Source organism: Phyllobates terribilis, unplaced genomic scaffold, assembly GCF_046119375.1.
Source record: "Phyllobates terribilis strain yellow unplaced genomic scaffold, ASM4611937v1 Scaffold_9__5_contigs__length_417890890, whole genome shotgun sequence".
NCBI lineage: Eukaryota > Metazoa > Chordata > Amphibia > Anura > Dendrobatidae > Phyllobates > Phyllobates terribilis.
The window spans coordinates 226,767,075-226,786,630 of record NW_027362769.1 but is presented as its reverse complement, the minus strand read 5'-3'; the positions used below and the strand labels follow the sequence as shown (position 1 = coordinate 226,786,630).

The following is a 19,556-nucleotide window of genomic DNA, read 5'->3' as shown; positions in this document are numbered from 1 at the left end:
TAATGACGCGGCAGGAGCGACACACAAGCAAAATTAAAGGTGCAGTGCCGTCGACCCTGCCGTGTCATTACTAGCAGACACAGCCGAACAGCGCGCGGCCATGTCTGGGGGGAGTGCCGGCAATCAAGCAGCGCCTGCGTCCCTGAACAGGTGCCGAGGAAGCGGCCAGGGCCCCGACAGTGAGTGGGCGGGTGGGTGTGTGGGCTAGGCGCCAGACAACATTTTCTAGGCGCCACTGGCGACCAGGCGCCTGGGTTTGTCGAGCCCTGATTCAGACCCTTTGCTCAGACACTCATATTTAAGTCACATGCTGTCCATTTCCTTGTGATCCTCCTTGAGATGGTTCTACTCCTTCATTGGAGTCCAGCTGTGTGTAATTAAACTGATAGGACTTGATTTGTAAAGGCACACACCTGTCTATATAAGACCTCACAGCTCACAGTGCATGTCAGACCAAATGAGAATATACTTAGAATATGGGTCTCCTCAGATGGCACAAGCTGCGAGTGCATCATTTATATTCTCTTTGCCCCTTAGGATAAGTCATAAATATGCTATAGATAGGGGTCTGACACCCAGCACCCCCACCGATCAGCGGTTATTAGACCCAGTGACAGTGAACACAGGTGAACAGCACAACGATGTGTAGCGGCAGCTGCACAGAACAGCAGATCAGCTCTTATTCTCTTGATAAGAAGCTGATGTGCAGTACTCAGCAGAAGTACTAATAGTTGCTAACCATTGGGGGTGCCAGGTCACAGACCTCACTTGACCGGACAACCCCTTTAAAAGATAATAGCTTTTCTTTTTACAGGTAATACTTTTATTGCCTTGGTACTTTAGGTTTAGTAGCCCTTTAAGCATTATCCATTAGCAGTTTTGGATTTAGTGTTATATACTACGTGTTATTAGTTCATAAAATGAATTCACTATCGGAGTAAAATCATAAATGGAAAAAGATGTGAGAAGTAATCTTACATGGAACTTGCTCTAGTTTAGAGAAGTGTAAAGTTTGTGCGGTCAGCAAGGGGACAACTACAGATATGAAAACAATGCAAGTCGTTGGCCAGAAAAAAAAAAAGGAACTTTCTGTGTTGAGAACTAGCAGATACGGGATATCTGGTGTGAAAATACAGAGAGATGAGCCTCCATAGTAACTAAACTGTGATAAGCCTTACTGGAAGCAAGTGTTGAGTTGTCACCAACCAACAAACTGCTCACAACACGTCAGAGCCTTCCGTCAATTCTACAAGTGAGGAGAAATGCCTGATGTCTACCTCCGATGGGGTACGACAACCACGGTACAGGCAAATGTCGCCCATAAAATCCCAAACTGTGCAGTACATGTTTTTTGTGGAATATCAACCCAATGGAGGCAAAAAAGGACACTCTTTTGGCCTTCACCATGTAAATGTAGTCCTATACCCCTAATGTAGCGCTGTAGTGTGATGTCAACAGGGCTTTAAGCTGGTGAAAGGAGCCAATATTAGCTATATCAACTGCATCCATTGCAATCTTTTTTTATTGCAATGGTCGTCTGATGATACACCGATTCCTGGTGTCGCTGCTTGAATTCCCGGCGATCAGCTGTGATCTGTGCAAGTCTAATGCCAGTACTGGCGTCAAGACTTCCTGCCCTGTGCGGAATATTGTGAGGATCCAAATCTCTGCTCTTATCACTGCACACATCCTGACATTGTGGTTCGTTGAATATACTGAAAAAACATGGAGACGGCGAAGCAGAGGCATCAGACACTTCATTCCCTGATAATGCGGTGTATATACAGCTCTGGCAAAAATTAAGAGACCACAGCACAGTTTTCTAACAATCCCCATCTCTACATGTCTGACAGTCATTCCATTCCAGTGTCAGTTGAATTCCAACCAAAGTCCACCTCATTCTACTTAATGTGCTTCTGATTAGGTGATCACCTGAACCAAATCTTATGGAACGAGGGAAAGTATAAAAAACACTGCTGTGGTCTTCACAATCCTCTTGTAATAGGACAAGCTGGATGGCAAAAAAAGTGCTAGGATTAGCCCAAAACTAATTTGAATGAAAAAATAACTTTTAACCATGCCAAAGGAGCTGAAAAGAAAAGTCTTGAGTGAGGAAAAGGGCTCAATTCTGGCTTTACTTTCAGAGGGATACAGTGAGCGTCATGTTGCCTCCATCCTTAAAATGTCGAAGACGGCAGTCCATTGCAACAAGGTCAAGTAGCAGACATTTAGGACAACAAAGCTACAGACCGGCAGAGGGCGAAAGCAACTCTCCACTGACCGGGATGACCGTCATCTTATTCAAACGTCACTCAGCAACCGCAGGATGACATCAAGTCACCTACAAAAGAAATGGCAAATGGCAGCTGGGGTGAAGTGCACGGCAAGAACAGTTGGTAACAGGCTCCTAGAGGCAGACCTCAAGTCATGTAAAGCTAGAAAAAAAGCCTTTCATCAATGAGAAGCAAAGGAGAGCCGGGCTGAAGTTTGCCCAAGACCATAAGGATTGGACGGACCATAGAGGACTGGAGTAAGGTAATCTTCTCTGATGAGTCTAATTTTCAGCTTTGCCCAACACCTCGTCGTTTAATGGTTAGACGGAGACCTGGAGAGGCATGTAAGCCGCAGTGTCTTGCACTCACTGTGAAATTTGGTGGAGGATCGGTGATGATCTGGAGATGCTTCAGCAAGGCTGGAATTGGGCAGGTTAATCTTTGCGAAGGACGTATGAATCAAGCCGCATACAAGGTTATCCTTGAAAAACACTTGCTTCCTTCTGCTCAGGCAGTGTTCCCCAACTCTGAGGACTGTTTTTCCAGCAGGACAATGCACTATGCCACACAGCTAGGTCAATCAATGTGTGGATGAAGGAGCACCACATCAAGACCCTGTCATGGCCAGCCCAATCTCCAGACCTGAACCCCATTGAAAACCTCTATAATGTAATCAAGAGGAAGATGGATAGTCACAAGCCATCAAACAAAGAAGAACTGCTTACATTTTTGTGCCAGGAGTGGCATAAGGTCACCCAAAAGCAGTGTGAAAGACTGGTGGAAAGCATGCCAAGACGCATGAAAGCTGGGATTAAAAATCACGGTTATTCCACCAAATATTGATTTCTGAACTCTTCCTGAGTTAAAACTTGAGTATTGTTGTTTCTAAATGAATAAGAACTTGTTTTCTTTGCATTATTTGAGGTATGAAAGCACTGATTCTTTTTTATTATTCTGACACTTTATCATTTGCTGCAAATAAATACAAAATTTTTAGCTTTGAATTTCAGAGACATGTTGTCAGTAGTTTATAGACTAAAACAACAATGTACATTTTACTCAAAAATATACCTATAAAGAGAAAAATCAGAGAAAATGAAAATTTTGCAGTGGTCTCTTAATTTTTGCCAGAGCTGTATAAGTTATAGATTATACACTTAATGGCCACTTTATTAGAGAAAACTCCTTTCACAACTGGAGTTTCCCTTTAGGAGAACCTGTCACCAGTCTGGAGCTTCCCGATAAGAGAACCTATCACCTGTCTGGGGCTGCCCTTGAGGAGAATCTATCACCATTCTGGAGCTTCCTTTTAGGAAAACCTATCACCAATCTGGGGATGCCCTTTAGGAGAACCTATCACCAGTCTGGGGACTGCCCTTTTGGAGAACCTATAACCAGTCTGGGGACTGCCCTTTTGGAGAACCTATAACCAGTCTGGGGACTGCCCTTTTGGAGAACCTATAACCAGTCTGGGGACTGCCCTTTTGGAGAACCTATAACCAGTCTGGGGACTGCCCTTTTGGAGAACCTATAACCAGTCTGGGGACTGCCCTTTAGGAGAACCTATCACCAGTCTGGGGACTGCCCTTTTGGAGAACCTATCACCAGTCTGGGGACTGCCCTTTTGGAGAACCTATAACCAGTCTGGGGACTGCCCTTTTGGAGAACCTATAACCAGTCTGGGGACTGCCCTTTTGGAGAACCTATAACCAGTCTGGGGACTGCCCTTTTGGAGAACCTATAACCAGTCTGGGGACTGCCCTTTTGGAGAACCTATAACCAGTCTGGGGACTGCCCTTTTGGAGAACCTATAACCAGTCTGGGGACTGCCCTTTAGGAGAACCTATCACCAGTCTGGGGACTGCCCTTTTGGAGAACCTATCACCAGTCTGGGGACTGCCCTTTTGGAGAACCTATCACCAGTCTGGGGACTGCCCTTTTGGAGAACCTATCACCAGTCTGGGGACTGCCCTTTTGGAGAACCTATCACCAGTCTGGGGACTGCCCTTTTGGAGAACCTGTCACCAGTCTGGGGACTGCCCTTTAGGAGAATCTATCACTAATCTAGGGCTGCCCTTTTTATTTAACAATAGAGTGGACAGCCCTAAACTGATGTAAATATAAAGTATTGTCAAAAGTGCTCAAAGGCAATCCTAGTGCCCCCTGAAAGCAAAAGTAAGGTGTGAACATTCAGGCTGTGTTATCCTGGCATCAACAGTGGGATCCCACAACCCTCCGCAGTTCCTTTCGCAGTAAAAGTGCAAGATATTGCGTGTTTTTGTGAGATCTGGCTCTTTGCGCTACCCAAGCACTGCTGCATCGTTCACTAAACAGTACCATTTATCGGATGGCAACATCCTTAGCGCAGTCAACTTTAAGACATCACTTAATAAATAATATGGCAGTGCTGGGTTAGTGCAAAAAATCGCAACAACATACAAGATCTCTTGCTTTCACTGTGAGAGGGGATGTGTAAGTTTGTAGAATCCCATAACCTGGAAGTTCAAGGGGCATTAGGGTTACTTCTGCACAGTTTTGGCAATAACTTTAGATAACATATTTAGAAAAATTACCAGTCTGTAGATGCCCGCTCTTTTTTTTTAAAGGGAATCTGTCAGTAGGATCAACCCTATGAACAGGGCTGTGGAGTCAGTAAGCCAAAACTCCGACTCCTCAATTTCCATGACTCTGACTCCCTCATATATGGCTCATGTTTAAGTGATAAATTTACTGTAGCACAGATTCATCTCAGCTAAAAGTCTAGACCCTTAGATCAGGAATAGGACAGACATTTATAGGACATTTCATAAATTTCCCAAATTCTTATGAAAAAATATTCCCCACAAACTGCATTGTACTACTGTACCCAATTTATTATATATTTTAGGAGTTGGAGTCGGTCCATTTTATACCAACTCCACCAAAATGGGCACCGACTCCAACTCTACAGCCCTGTCTATGAAGGATAGTCATGGAGATTGGTTCCAGAAACAAGACTACTAGTATTCCCTGCTTTCTTGTCCTCAGTCTCCATATCTTAATCCTATGGGCCATTTCTGGATGAGGTGGAGCATATCATTACCTCCATTGAGCAGGGGGTTGGACATGATGACCCTGGAGGTCCCTTCCAACTATAACATTCTATGATTCTATGACAATCCTGCTTTTTGCAGTATAGCAATACATACCATAATACTGGGTGTTTCAGACACCCACTCTCTGTATAGCACATACATCAGCCTGCGGCCTGGAGGCAGGGACAAGCCCTCCACATACATTATGCCTGGGGCTTTATATTCTCGGTATTATGTAATAAACTGTGTTGCTTCCCTTATGTCTTTTCCTTTTAGTCTTATGATGTTTATGCATTAGTACTGATCTGGTCTTTGAAAGAATAATATACTAAGAATCTGGTAGTTATGTTATTATTATTTTGTGTGTTTTTATACATTATTTAAAGGGAATCTGTCAGCAGGTTTTTGTTATGTAATCTGACAGTATCATGAGGTAGGGGCTGAGACCCTGATTCCAGTGATGTATCACTTAGATTACTGGGTGCAGCAGTTGTGATAGTCACAGTTTTTTCTGCTGCAGATCTAGCAGAGCACAGTTGTTGTGACATGTATGACCCTGCCTACACCACAGCTTACTGTGCACATTGTATAGTGACAGAGAGCTGCTAATCAGTGCTGGGGCGTGGTTGGACTAGGACTTATGAGGCAGCTTGTCCTGTAATGATTATCTCCTGCTAATAAAACACTGATTGTACTGTAACAGCAAAACAGCCCAGTAAGTGACACATCGCTGGAATCAGATCTTTGCTCCTACATTATGGAGATCTCAGATTACATAGCAAAAACCTGCTGACATATTACCTTTAATAAGGATCATACTAGTTAAAAAAAATATTTGTCCTTGTTATGTATTTTCATTGCCTTCGCTAGGTTAATATGTGTACCTCAAAGTACCCTGTGTGTCTCATAAAACAGTATTTAACTCAAGAGCAGTGGCTGAGCTGCAGTACCTGGCACAGCCTGACATGAATGGAGTGCACGGTTGCAGGTAGTGCAGTAAAGTGGCTGCATCACTCAGGTAAGTCCGTTTATCGGTGAATTGGTGTGGGTCCGGGGAGTCTGATCATACATTGATGGGTTATCTAAAGGAAACCAGTCATCTGATTCATGCTGCCAGAACCATGGGCAGCGACACTGATTGCGCTATTGCAGCTGGGTATATATTACTCTGAAACTCTGTAGTGTTTCACAGAAAGCATACTCTGAAAAGAGATAGAGACCCTATGTGTCTTGGCTGACTAGTTCAAGGCCACTCCCACCCACATCCCTTTGATTGACAGGTCTCTCCTGATGCACATCATCAGTCTTGGCAGCATGAATTAGAGCAGGGAGGTCAAACTCAAACACATAGAGGGCCAAAAAGAAAAAATTAGACAAAGTCGAGGGCCAACCAGTATAATGGGCCCCACAAGGTCCTCCATACAGAATAAAGGGCCCCACATAGTTCTTCATACAGAATAATGGGCCCTACAAGGTCCTCCATGCATAATAATGGGCCCCACAAGGTCCTCAATGCAGAATAATGGGCCCCACAAGGTCCTCAATGAGGAATAATGGGCCATACATGGTCCTCCATACAGTATAATGGGCCTCACATACTCCTCCATACAGAATAATGGCCTCACATAGTCCTCCATACAGTATAATGGGCTCCACATAGTCCTCCATACAGAATAATGGGCCCACATAGTCCTCCATAAAGTATAATGAGCCCCACATAGTCCTCCGTACAGTATAATGGCCTCACATAGTCCTCCATACAGTATAATGGGCCCCACATAGTCCTCCATACAGTATAATGGGCCCCACATAGTCCTCCATACAGAATAATGGGCCCACATAGTCCTCCATAAAGTATAATGAGCCCCACAAAGAGGTAGTGGTTCTAGTGTTGCGGGCCAAATAAAAGCACCCTGTGGGCCTGATTTGGCCGACGGGCCAGAGTTTGTCATGTGTCAATTAGAGGCATGCTTGGTTTAAGGATAGCTATCAATGTAAAGAAAAAAAAAACCTTTATGATCAAGACTATTTTCATGTTTCATACGCTACAGCAGTGTTTCCCAATCTACGGCTCTCCACAACTCGGCAGCACTCCATGCCAGTCTACAGCATGCCATAGTGTCCTCTGGGGGAGTAGTATTTCTGCAGCAGCTGGACAGCCATAGGTTGTGATATACCGGTCTACAGGCACAGATTTCAGCATGTGTGTATATAATGACAGAGATAGGAGCGAAAAGAGAACAATTCTCTGTGTAACCATCTGACTAAAACATGGCTGATGATGGGACTGGTCAGACTGCCACTTCTGAAGACAAGAGATGACTATATACAGGGCTGAAATAAAGACTGCACACAGTGGGCGCACATACACCTTAATCTTTGGTTGCAGCGACACTTTACTTATTTTAAATACTAAAATATCCATCTCCCTATTTTTCCCACAGACTGACTCTTTACTGGTTCAGTAGAATTAAATATATCTAATGTGTACAGGAGTGACTTAACTCAGCCTTAATGGCAGATGTTGTCGGAAAGGAGCGGGCATACTGAATTTTAACATGCCTAATCAGTCACTGGTGATAAGATGTCACCAGAGGTGTTTAGCAGTTACTTATTTCCCTCTCCCTACTGAGAACGTACAAGTACAGTGTGCATGTGTATGGGTAGGGGGGTCTGAAGGAGCGTTGGGCTGACAGCAACTTTAAAGTGATTTTTTTATGGATGTTATAACAGCACCCGGGACCCTTTTCCCATCCGTTTTTCACTTATAAGAAAATATGTTTCAAACCATGTAGACTCTGAGCGGAACATGATGTATTACTTGAAATGCTCTTCTCTTTACTGAAACTTTTCCTTACTATGTCCTACAATGCATGGAATGCCATGATGAGAAGAACAATACTTGGGAGGACTTGACCCCTTCTGGTAAATGACCATGAGGATGACTCACCCAAACACTTGGATTAAGGGTCATACCAAGTATATCTGTGGGGGGAGGATGTTTAAAAACGGACTGGAATCCTCCACCTCAACAACAAAGAGAGTGCCTCGGATATCTAAACAGTGTCGACAATGCAAATCTGGGAACCACATGTCAGCAAAGAGCGGCTTCACTTCTAGATTAGCAAAATGGTGCGTTGGAGCTGAAAAGTGCAATCTAAGGGAGGAAGAAATCATTCTTGTGTTTACTTTATTGCATCTTGGATTTTATCCTGGTTTACTACGCACAATGCAAGTATTAAGAATCCTAATTGCAGAATTACTTAGCAGCAATATGATCTTAGCTATTATTTTTCACATAGATTGGTTCTTCTATTTTATAAGGCAGTGCATACTAGCAAAACTATGTAATCAGTAATACAGCTAGAGAGATAAAACCTATAGAAAGCAAACAATAAGTTTACCTGCAGCCACCACTAGAGGGAGCACTGCCTGCTCTTCACTGGTTACGGGGACATTGCATCTCATCCGTAGTTGGATGGGATATCTGTAGACAACCATCCATACAGACGATCCACTGTGCCGATCAGTGAGTCCTGGAGATCACACCACACCATTCCAAAATTGATGGCACAACCTTAAGAAGCCCATACATCTTAGACAGATGTTTTTCGAATGCTCGTTTCCCGCTGCATCACTACTACACCTGTGTTTTCTACAGAGTAAAGGTCCATTTACACTGCATGATTATTATAAATGAGCATTCCTAGGAGCAAAATGCTTGGTCGTTGGGTGTAATGAGTTTTTGGGCTGCACAAAAGATCATCGTCCTCAGCAGCACATTGACCTGTGTTAGCAATGGCACCCCATGCGCACTGAACCATCTACTACACATCATTCAGTACACACCTGATGAGTGGTCCAACTGTAAACGACCACAGATTAGAAAATATTTACTAATCAGTGGTCGTTTAAAGCCACAAAATCGGCACCTTTGCTCACAGGAACAAAGGATCGAACATGTTGAAATTCTAGGTTTTCAACCCTACTTTGTCCTGATATCTGATGTGTAAGAGCCAGTAAACTTCCATATACAAAAGATAATCAGTCCTGACAAAATCATCCGACAAAGTGTACAGTGTTATTCTACAAACATATATCAGCAATCCACAGGTCAGGTAATAACTGTATGATAGCCGCTGTGGGATCCGACCGCTCAGATCCCTATTAATCACAAGAATTAGGGTACCAAAGTCTTCTGAGTAAAAGGAGCGGTAATGAGCATGTGCAACCACTGCTCTATTCACGGTCTACAAGAGTGATGGCTGCACATGCTCACTACTGCCTCATTCACACAGGCGACTTTAGACCCCAGCTTTCAAGACCGGTGGGGGTCTCAGCAGCCAGAATCCCTTCTTCCATCGATCATTCATTTATATATATATTCTGTGGAGAGGTGATAAATTCTGTTAATAGGACAATTCCTTTAAGACAATGGCATCAATGTTTTGTTCTTAAAGGTAATCTGTCAAGAGATTTTTGCCACCTGATCTGAAAGCAGCATGATGTAGAGACAGAGACCCTAATTCCAGCGATGTGTCACTTACTGGGCTGCCTGCTATAGTTTTTATAAAATCACTGTTTTTTCAGCAGTAGATTATCACTAGAGGACTAGTAAACCTGCTGTCACATAGTCCTCCATATTTATGATCTCTGTATAGCCCCACCCCCACCATTGATTGGCAGCTTTATCTGTACACTGTAAATGGACAGACAGCTGTCAATCAGTGATGTGGGCGGGGTTATACAGAGCTCAGCATTCAGAGAACTGCTAGATCTGTACCAGATAAAACAGGGATTTTATCAAAATGACAGTAAGCAGCCTAGTAAGTGACATATCATGGGAATCAGGGTTTCTGCCCCTACATTATGCTGCTCTCAGATGGGGAAGCAAAAACGTAGTCACAGATTCCCTTTAAATGCCTCATTGAAAAGGTCCACCATCCTATTCTCTTATTATCTATAGCACAATAAAGGTATTTTTTCTGTGTCTTATGTCTCAAATACGAATGAAAACTGAGCCCTGCGACTAGCAATACATTACTCAGCTAGATTGGTGGATTAGGAGATGAGAGGTGAAAATGTGGATTAGAGAAGATAATGAGATAGAAGATGATGTGGTGTGATAATGAAGGACGGGAAATAGGAAGCATAATTCACACAAAAATGATTTCAGCTAACACACGGCTCGAATCATTTATAACCAGCTATATTGCTTCAATTACATCACATTATTTTAATTAAGCATTCAATTACACTAATGCGCTGCTATTAGGATCATCCAGAATTTAGATGGTAGTGGAGACATTAATAAATATATTTGTATAAAATACATCTTGCACACATAGCCGGCTTTGTAGAACGAAGTATCGGAAAACCCGCAAAAAACAGCAGTGAAAAATTCCTATTTTATATCTATTCAAAGCTTTGGCCCCATGCCGTATCCAGCCAGCCAGTAATATAAAGTGAACCTGTCATGTCCAGAAACTCTGTTTACCTGCAGATATGGGGTTAATCAGCAGGTAAATAGCGTTAACATCCAGCCTGTGTGCCTAACTGGAGCAGCAGTTACAGGGAGAAAATGAACTAATATCCTCCCTGCAGCCGCTCTCTTCCAGTCATTGAGGTGGTGCAGGTATCAATTACAGGGCTATAATCACTCCCCGACACTTTGATTGACAGCCTGTTCTGCACTCAGCCTGCACACAAGCGCTGCAGGCTGTCATCAATGTGTCGGGGAGTGATTACTGCAACTGATCGCTGAATCGACCTAATGACTAAAAACAAGTGGCTGCAGGGAAGATAAAAGATAATTTTGCGCCCTGTAGCTGCTGCTCCAGTAAAGCAGACAAGATTTTAATACTATTTACCAGCAGATTTATGCTATTTCTGCAGGTAAATAGTGTTTCTGGACACAACAGGTTCCCTTTAACTAAAACTTCTGGGGATTGATAACGCTCAGTTTTTAATCTTATTCATACATTTCCAGGATGAATAAAAGAGGACCGTACAATGCAGAACTCTAATACAAGATGCCCAATAATGTCAAAACTGTGGCTAAGTATTTATTTAAAAGGGTGCACCACTCCTATTCATTCGATCAGGAGTTGATCTGCAGTACTTGGCAGCGGCTACTAAACAGTTGACGGAGCAGTGCAGGAACGCAACTCATTCCATCCCATGCTGTGAGTAGTAAAGCTGACTGGTGGGTGTTTTGGGTGTTGGACCCCCACCAATTTGATATTGATGATCTATCTAAGTAATAGACCATCAATATCAAAGTAGTGTAAAAACCCTTTAAACAGACATTAGGTCCTCATCAAATAGCAATCCCCTATTAAATGTATGTACATGTATTAATTTTGCCACTATTTTCACAAAATCGCAACAAAACCACCATGTCTGACCATATCTTATCCTATGAGAACAGTAGTATGTGCATCCTAAGATACCTATACACATTAAATCAAAGTCGGTAGACCCCAATAGTTTCGGTGCGGTTGGCCAGGTAATTAATGTGTATAGAAGTGTTCTAACTCTCAGCAACTTAAACATGAGGGAAAAAAAAGAGATTGAGCATGTTCAATTTCAACATGCCCAATACTTGATTCCTACAGGAGAAAGATGCTGGTGGAGGTTAGCAGCTGCTGGTTCCTCTCGCCCCTTTGCAAAAACACGCACCCTTAGACGAGCCATGTGTATATGGGAGACTTAGAACTTGGTACAGCAGAGACCCTCATCACAGTTCTTTATGCTTACTAGTAGATCACTTATTGGAGCAATTTTTCAAAAATGGGAAAAATATATATACGAATATATTAGAAACTTGCTATTTGTTCAGTTGACAAGGGGCCGAGCTCGGGGCCATTTGCCAACTGTGTGTGATCCCCCATTTGTCTGGATTTGTTCTGTCCTTTATCCAGTGTGTCCTGTTGTCTGTACAATGAAGTGCAGTCACTTCCTGGCAGTGCGTCATGTGCGGTGACATCCTGGCCGGTGCAGAAGAGGTGAATGCAGGGATGCCCACGCTGGGGGGAAGGAAAACTACTGTTCTGCACAGGACACGGGTGGGGGGATTCCTCCTCGGCTTACGCTTTCATTGTAGTTCAGGGTTTTACTTCCTGGCAAACATCAGGCCATTTCTGCTAAACAGGAAGTGATCTTGGCGATAATTAAGGTCCAAGACTTGAAAGTAGACAAAAAATATAGTGACTTCTGAGAAATCAGAGATCTGTGTTAGAGAAATGTATGTCAAAATGCACACATAAGAAAGCCAAGCAAGGAGTGAAGTGTCAAGGAGGGCAGTATGAAGGATTACTGACATCAGAGCTGTTCGGATCATTGGCATATTCAGATTTCTTGAGACCTTCGGAAATGTGAATGTCATATATAAGGATGACTTTAGGTCCTGTTCACACTAGTGCCATGGTCCTACTATAGTACCTGATGAGCAAAATAGTGGAAAATAAAGGATTGGAATCTCCTCCGATATTAGGCAGGGTCAGTCGATGTTAGTCTAATGTGTATGGGATTTTCCCACGAACAAAGTTAATTTTAATTAACATTTTAAACAACAGATCTTTGAATAATAATAATTTCCACAACTGGATGGGTTTTAAAAAAATGTTCCTGTGCCGAGATAATCTTATAAATGTGCCCCTGCTGTGTACTGTGTAATGGCTATGTCTGACCGTACAGGAACATGGTCTGATCATACCACATCTCCTGGACAAAGGAGGAAGCAAAAGAGTATACAGACATTACAGCAGGGGATCACAGCTGATTCTTTCTGTGAGGTAAAACATTGTTTATAAACAGGCAGTGAAATGTTTTACCTCACAGAAAGAATCAGCTGTGATCCCCTGCTGTAATGTCTGTATACTCTTTTGCTTCCTCCCCTGCCCAGGAGATGTGGTATGATCAGACCATGTTCCTGCACGGTCAGACACAGCCATTACACAGTACACAGCAGGGGCACATTTATAAGATTATCTCGGCACAGGAACATTGTATTTAAACACATCCAACTGTGGAAATTATTATTATTCCAAGATCTATTGATTAAAATGTACTTTGTTAGTGGGAAAACCTCTATAAATGTGGTCAGAAACAAAAGGGACAGCCCGTCAGAGGTCAGTTGTACTCCATAAATATGCTATGCACTCTTGAAGATATGTACCAGTCATCGCTGCAGTATAATTTTGGCTTGGTTAGTACATGTACTATAGTATGTGTTTCTGAAGGCATATCTACTAAGCTGGCCTGTTCTGGTCAGCGTCACTCTCGGGAACAATGATATCTGGATAGGCTGAAGATACCGCTTTTAACATAATTTCCTGTTGGCAATAAATGCAGAGTTGAAGAACAAAATACATGAAATGCACCGCCATATGCAACCAGCATTAACACTGAGTGATCCACACTGGGAACAATGGGGGGATTCATGAAGCTAAATTCGACACAATTCTGCACACACGTCTTTGCACTTGCACAATTATGTGTTTTGTAATGTTGTGTTCACAAAGCAGGGGGGCTTAGTATGAGATGGGTATAGTCTAACACAATAGGACCCTGCTTCAAAATTTTAGCGAGAGGTAAGCCAACTAATAGGCGGGGTGCAGTTAGAAAAAAAAATGCATTCAGCATAAACCTCTGTAATAAATTTGGCGCATTTTAAAATTGTCTAGTCTAAGTTTGCATTGTCTAAAAAGCCAGCCAAGACCACCAAGACAGCCATTTTACTAATCCCGGCCTGATGAGTGTGTGAGCGGTCTATTCCAGACATACGGCCGCGTCCCGAAAAGGAAAAAGACGTCCACTCTGAGTCATCGGGAGTCATGTGAATAAATGGTGAAACAGATCTTCCCAGTACAAAGGAAAAGTAACAAAGTCGCCATTTAGCCAACATATTAATCACCTATTCGCTTTCATCTTCTAACTGCATTATAAAGACGACAACCAGGATCGGACGGCCAGGAGCAGTGCTGCGCTTGTTCTGTCACTTGTCACAAATGTCTTTTGAGAAATTATAACATCAGGAGGATAAAAAAAAAATGTATAACGAAAATCAAACTTAAAAGGGTTGTTTATGTCACTCAATGCCTCCTTTGACAGGTATGCTTAGGAGGGGTTATTTTGTTTACCACTCTCTTACCATTACAGACCACCATAAATACCAAAGAGGTACACAAATCTCTCCCTTCTACACAGGCCCCCAGAGATAAGGACCAGGCGTTCTGATTTTGAACTGGCGATCCTTTTTCTGGTCAAAGAGATAAGTCGCCGCCTTATAGATGACACAGGATCACTTGGAAGAGCGAACCATTACAGACCACTATAAATGCGAAAGAGGTACACAAATCTCTCCCTTCTAAAGGCTCCCATACAACACATTAGATTTACGTCAGCCAAATCCTTTACTGGTTCGGCCGACAGTCTAATGTATATGGAAGACCCCGACAGATGAGGTTGGGGGGAGATAAGGACCAGGCGTTCTGATTTTGGACTGGCGATCCTTTTTTGTCAAGGAGAAAAGTCGCCGCCATATAGATGATACGGGATCACTTGGAAGAGCGAGCACTAATGTGCAAGGGATAGGTGGGTGATATAGCTGCTAGCTGAACTACAGCTATCTAGTGCATGGGGGGCTTAAGAGTGTGTTCACATAACATTTCCATAGGGCTCTATTGACCTGACAATTAATTACATAATTACATTATTTATTCTAATTATTTTATATTTATTTTATATTATATTTTATTATATTATTATGATTTATTATTATTCATTATTAATTACATTACTTAATAAATTAACTAAAGTAATTACCAGAGCATCCTCCTTGTATATACTGGAACTGTATACGTCAACAGAAACGTGTACAATAAAGGCAGGAAAGCACATATATATGTATATATACATATATACACACACATCCAGGGGTATAAATGTAATAGGTGCATGGGATTGCAATCGCACCTGGGACCAAAAAAGTCCATTTGGCCCATACAATAACAATAATATTAAAGGGAATCTGTCAGCAAGTTTTTTCTATTTAATATCAGAGCAGCATAATGTAGGGCTGTGTGTTGTAGTTTCAATACAATCAGTGTTTTATCAGCTGAATATTAATACTTCAGGACTACACCTCATGTGGCAGCTAGTCCAACTAATCTGTTCAACTCCGCCTCCGCTTGCTGACAATGCACACAGGAATCTGCCAATCAGGGGTGTGGGCGGGGTTATACACAGCCCAGAAGCCTTAGCTCTGCCACATCTACACCACACAAACGTTTTCACCCATACAAATAAATGGAAAAAAAACAACGCATGTAAACATGCACCTAGAAATGCATTAATAATAAAACACACACTTTATGCATTGTGTTTCCTGATCCTCTGCTGTGAATACTGCATGAGTGCCCGATCTACACAGGACGGTCGCATCTCGTATAAACAGCAGAAGTCAATTGCCCTTTGCACGGGGAATAAATCCAAGGTCCTGGTCTGCAGATTGTCTTCCTGCTTGTACCCAGATCCCAGAGTCACTGTATACAGAACACACCTTTGTTTTATGTCTACACTTTCACGCCCTGATAGGAGGCGGCTGTGATAAAAGTAAGAATGGAGCGTGGAATAAAAGTCCCAACACCCCAAAGTCTACAGCACAATCTCCGCATCATCCGCTATGGTCTCATACACTCTGATATCATCTTAGGTTCGCCAACGCTAAGGGTCTATCGATAAGTATCTCAAATATTTTTCTAGAGCTGTCAACCAAAGAAAATAGTTAAAACATAAGTGTTATCAGTGGAAATCTACTTTTCTTGAGGAGTTATTATAGGGCAGGGCAAAGCAAATGTTTGCAGTACAAGTGATCCAGTAGTAGTACAGCAGCATTACAGCACTATTACAGTAGTATTACAGCAGTATTCTAGTAGTACAGTAGCAATACAGTAGTACAGCAGTATTACAGCACTATTATAGTAGTATTAAAGTAGTACAGTTGTATTACAGCAGTATTATAGTAGTAGAGTAGTATAATTTAGAGTAGTACAGCAATAGTACAGTAGTATTACAGCACTATTACAGTAGTACAAAAGAATTACAGTGGTATTACAGTAGCACAGCAGTAGTGCATCACTATTACAGTAGTATAGAAGTATTAAAGTAGTATTACAGTAATACAGCAGTATTACCGTATTGCATCAGTATTACAGGACTATTACAGTAGTAGTGCACACTAGTACTACTGACTAGGACTTAAGTACAAGTGATACAGTAATATTACAGCAGTAGTGCAGTAGTATTACAGTAGTATAGAAGTATTCAAGTAGTATTACAGTAATACAGCAGTATTACAGTATTGCATCAGTATTACAGGACTATTACAGTAGTAGTGCAGCACTATTACAGTAGTATAGAAGTATTAAAGTAGTATTACAGTAATACAGCAGTATTACAGTATTGCATCAGTATTACAGGACTATTACAGTAGTAGTGCACACTAGTACTACTGACTAGGACTTAAGTACAAGTGATACAGTAATATTACAGCAGTAGTGCAGTAGTATTACAGCTCTATTACAGTAGTAGTGCACACTAGTACAACTGACTAGGATTTCAGTACAAGTCTTCTACACTACATCTAACCACTTCAAAGTCTATAAAATTAGAACGAGACATCATCAGAACACTTCGGTTGGGTACCCCGCCCTTGTCCCCCCTCCAGTATAATTTTGAGTATTTTCGGCCTCCCGTACCCCACTACTATGCCAACTGTTAGGGTCACTATGTACGAGCAGTTCAACTAGTTTATACCCTATATTGGAAAACAGTGAAATGTTACATAAGGCTATATTCACATGGAGTAATTTTGCCGAGTTTTTGGAGCAGAAACTGAAAGTTAATGAGAAGTTTTGAGATAAAGAAGAGCGTTTGGAGAGTTTCTGCTCAGAAAAACTCAGTGTGTGCACATAGCCCAAATTCCTCAAAATCTGCAATCCTCTGGGATCTCGGCCTTTGTTTCTAGCTGCAGCATCCTCTCCTTCACCATCACAATAAATGCTCTTAGCATAAGAGGAGAAATAGGGCAGTAGACCTACCTGAGAGACCCTGACCACCACTGCACACGATCATAGTATAACTCAGACTGATAAAGGAAGGAAACATAGAGAACGCTACGGAAGTACAACATGAAAACAACAGAAAAAAAACTGTATTCGCAAAGTTTACCCTCAAAAATGTGGAAGTTCATAAATGTCCAACCTCTAGAATCCAATGAAACTGAATGGACAAAGAAGCTGACACGTCTCCTGTGCACCCGACGTGCCTGAATGTGCCTGCAGGATGCCATGTGGGGAAATATGTAGTCACATAAAGTGCGTGTCTGGACACAGCCTTACGTGCAAGCAGCAATTGTTTAGGCAGAATGGGCAGATGTCCCCCGGGATCTATGCGGCCGTGCCAATAATAGCATATAAAGGAGCCTGCTGGGGATCACAAGACAAACACTGATAGACAGGAGCGTATCTGTGTACAGACGGTATATACTCCGCTTCTACAGGCCTTACACATTGCTTACACAAATCTCATCTCTCACCGTGGCTGTGATATCTGCAGCATGGACAGATAGATGGGCGATCATATCAGACAGGTTCAAAGATACGTATGAAGAAAAGTGTAAAATGCAGCATTTAGGGGTCAGCCAACCACTGGTATGAATGCAAGGACCCCCTAACCTGGAGGCTTGTATATCTCCTGCAAAGTAAGTACATGGACACCAAAGTCCCCAAAAATGCTATCACTTACAACAAGCATCATCTATTCCAGTGCATTTCCGCATCTACTGTACTGACGGACAGAACATGACAGTTTGATTTTTCTTGCTGCCTCTTTAAGATCAGGTATCTCGGAGACTGTGCGCATGCTAGACCGCCGCTCCATTCATTCGCTATGGGGCTGCTGAGCGCGGCACTTGGCTTTTTCTGGCAGACCCATGCAGAATGAATGCAGCGGCGGCCGGATATTTGACCTGCCACTCCATTTTGTAACACAGATAAAAGTTCCCTGTTCTGCCAATCTGTGCGGGTCCCAGTGGCGGGACAACCCCCCCGACCAACAAGTTATTACCTATCCTACAGGTAGGTGATAAAAGGGGTTGTCCAGTGATCATGACTGATAAAGGATGGTCTCTGCAGACATTGATGAGTGTTCTTACGTCAGCCCCATTGACATGGGTGGAGCAGAGGGGTGCTCGACTGCTGCTCCATTCAGATTCCTCCTTAAGAGCTAAGATCCATTCTTTTCTGATGGGTTTTCTCACTGATGGGTTTTCTGATGGGTGGGTCGGGTAGGCCAGACCCCCGCCAACAACCTTAAAGATGTTGTTCACTACTAGGACAACCCCATCTTGATCTAAATGTTTGGCGCCAATAAAATAAAAAAGATCATACTAACCTCATGTGCCGGAGCTGTTCCAGCGGTGTTGGCACTTGCGTTCCCCGGGCTCCCGTGTGAAAGTGAGAGAGAAGCTGCAGCCCTGTCGTCCTCTTGATGTTCGATTTGTCTAAAGCGGGGCCAGTGACGCCAGCGCTGATTAGTTGCCGGTATCATGTGTTCTAACAACCACACAGGAGCTCTGGGAACGCAAGTGCTGACACCGCTGGAACAGCATCGGCATGGGAGGTGAGTAGAAGCTTTTTTATTTTATTGGAGACAAGCGTGGGGTATGAGAAGGGGTTGTTCAACTTAAGTAGTGGACAACTTCTTTAAATTCATCACCTAGCCTGTGGATGGTTGAAAAATTAATTTGTGGAGAAACATATTAAAATATGTTGCTGGTTGGAACGATTCTTCGATAATCGATGGTGATGGGTCAGAAATATTTTTCGGCCATTTTTATGCCCGTGATAATAATTTCAGCACGGTCGTACATGTTTAGTGACACCAGGCGACAAATGATCTTTCTGGGAATCTTCAATCAGCAAAACAATGTTTTGACTCAATTTCGAACGATGACGATCAGACGACTAAAACGATCCTACAATGGGTTTATTGTCATCACAGTCAGATGTAAGGTCCCCCCTTGATACATCTATTAGGATGAGCCCCGGCACCATCATTTCCTCTGGCTAGCACATCCAGGTTAGGCTTTAGTATAGAGATATATCTTTGTAGACACGCTCGCTTTGATTCATCGGCTCTTGCC

At 42.6% G+C, this 19,556-nt stretch overlaps 1 protein-coding gene across 7 annotated transcripts in view; it reads right to left on the bottom strand.

Annotated features, from left to right (window-relative positions):
• MRTFB (myocardin related transcription factor B) overlaps positions 1–19,556 on the bottom strand; it is a 322,168-nt gene that overhangs the window by 87,191 nt on the left and 215,421 nt on the right. The window contains exon 1 of one of the 7 annotated variants that reach the window (XM_073647704.1): positions 17,452–17,471. The exons of the other annotated variants lie outside the window; for them this stretch is intronic. The gene's annotated coding sequence lies outside the window, so the exon portion shown is untranslated. Of the gene's footprint in view, positions 1–17,451; positions 17,472–19,556 lie in introns of those variants that run through there. 7 annotated transcript variants of the gene reach the window in all.